Below are 2,397 nucleotides of genomic sequence, written 5' to 3' on the forward strand. Positions count from 1 at the left end.
CTAACCTTGATACACAAGAGTTCTTACATTCTTGAACAGCCACTAGCACCATAGCGTTTCTGGCAGATCCTTAATCCTAATTTTTCCTGGAATACGACCTGCCAAATGGCTTAACAACTAGGTACCCATTCACTGCTAGATGAACAGTCACAGTTAAGGACTGGGGCCCAGTAAATCCTCCCCCGGCCAGAATACAAACCCAGACCAAATCGCACGCGAAGCGCCGGGCGAATGTGTTACCACTGCGTCACAGGAACTGCACTGGCTCTGTTTCCTTATCCAACCTAATTTATCACCAGTCTTTTGTGAGGTAGAGCATCGAAGACTTTGCTCATGACATAATACACTAACGCCTTGGTACTGTTATGAACCCCAAGGTAGTCTACTGAAGCGAGTCTATCAGGTGAGAGTTATTCCTGCATGCCGGACCAGAGATTAGGAAGTCAACGGCAGGAAGTTTATTAAATAAACGCCAGTCAGTAACTTAAAAGAATACAAGCAGAGGATGAGCATCTGATAAAAGTTAGATGGAATGAGATGTTGACATTTTATGACATGACGCAAACAGAGGTCATAACGCTTGAGTTAATACAGTTGTCAGGAATGGACGTACGTCAATGACCTCCTGGGAAGAAGGGAGAAAATAGTTCTGTGTTGTAGTTGAGTGAGGGCTACTTGTTATCAAGTGTGAGGAAGCAGCAGGGACGTCGCATGCCATTTCTCTGTGATCGTGAAGATATTAGAGGTGACCTGAAGCCTAAAGGGTGGTCGTGTCCTGTATGGACTCTTATGTGAGATATTCCTTTGAGTGAAGGGAAGTAAGCAGGTGTTTCTGTGTGAAGCCTGGCAAGCGACTTCGTGTGCTCAAATCAGGACTGAAAGAAGCTTTGAGGGACAGTCCTAAAGGATTTTGTTGGACGACCAAGAGTAACGCCATGTTGGTGTGTGAGGGCAAGCGTCGTCACGTTCTAAAATTCTGCAGTAAGCTCACTTAATTAATTGATAGATTGTTTACCAGTGTTCGATCATATGCCCAGCAATCGTAGAAAACGAATATGAATATAGGTTAGAGATTTTATAAGGATAGTGAACAGATATAAGGATTTAAAGATGAGTGGACATGCTGGGGACAAGAGCAACACATCCTCACTTGCCTGAGGTCAGACAGCGACTGAGGCGCGGAGCCCAGGGCGGCACCTGGTGATTGATTTCAGCATGGACTCGTCCGAAAATAGGGGAGATTCACCGTGACAGAGCCGGAGTCCAGAAAGGAATATCGGAAGGAGGAATTTATTTAGTGTAAATGTTTGTATTTATATTTGATTAGGAAAACATGTAATTATGGATTGGTAATGGAATTACAGGTTTGTATGGGAGAAGTTAGTGGAGGAGCTTTGCGTCTGAGGAAGATTATATGGTGAACTCCAAGTGTAGAATGAAATTCAAGAGTGAAGCAGAACTTCAAGTTGAGGAGTAGAACTCCATTGGTAGAGTGGAACTTCGAGTGTAGGGGAGCTACAAGTTTCTTTTGTGCAGCTGCAAAGAGGAGCTTCACAGGCATTTGGGTGGGACTTCATTTGCATCAGATATTGGAAGGACTGCAGAAGTACCTACCTGATTTTGAAGACCCAGACATATATTCTTGGTGGTGGACCTCAGGACATAGATCAGAGCACCGTATGGACACATTCATATGTATGAGGGAGTGCTTGATTGCACATTGGTATGAAAACGCACTATAAAGTGAGAAATTGATTTCTTTTCTTGATGGGTATATTTTTAAGTGCCAGGTATTCAATCCCAAGTTGTTGGAGATATTTTTATGTGTCAGGTATTCAGCGTCAAACAGTGAGGAGGCACTAGGTTCAACATCATAAAGGGGATTTAGGAGATCATCCCATAATGAGGAGAGTGTGGAGGAGTCACGGCGACTCGAGAGAGTGTGTACATATGACCAATAGGCCAGTTCGGAGCCGCACCCCAAATAAAGGTGACATTGAACCCCTCTCCGAGTGTACGGCGATTACAAGCGGGTGATCTCCCAACTTATTATATGGACTCCAGTGTCTATTGCTGATCGACTGACGGCAGCGGCAAGGTGGTTGCCGTGGTTGAACATACTTTTATCAGGGAGTGGCTGAGGTCTCTGTTCAACAGTAAGTAAAGTATTGGTTAAGTTCAGTAACCAGTTTCTAAAATCCCCAACTCCCTAATAGTACACTAAAGAAATTGTCCAGCAAGTGGTTACCAGAGTTAAACTTTTTCAAATACATAGTAATGAAGCTGGGTACTGGGAACAGAAGACCAAACACAAAAAATCAAGGTACGTCCGTGAACACCAAACTGACGTCATAGTGCTACAGGAGACGATGGTAGGTGATGACTTCAACCCATGGT

This window comes from Procambarus clarkii, unplaced genomic scaffold (genome assembly GCF_040958095.1).
Source record: "Procambarus clarkii isolate CNS0578487 unplaced genomic scaffold, FALCON_Pclarkii_2.0 HiC_scaffold_129, whole genome shotgun sequence".
NCBI classification, from domain to species: domain Eukaryota; kingdom Metazoa; phylum Arthropoda; class Malacostraca; order Decapoda; family Cambaridae; genus Procambarus; species Procambarus clarkii.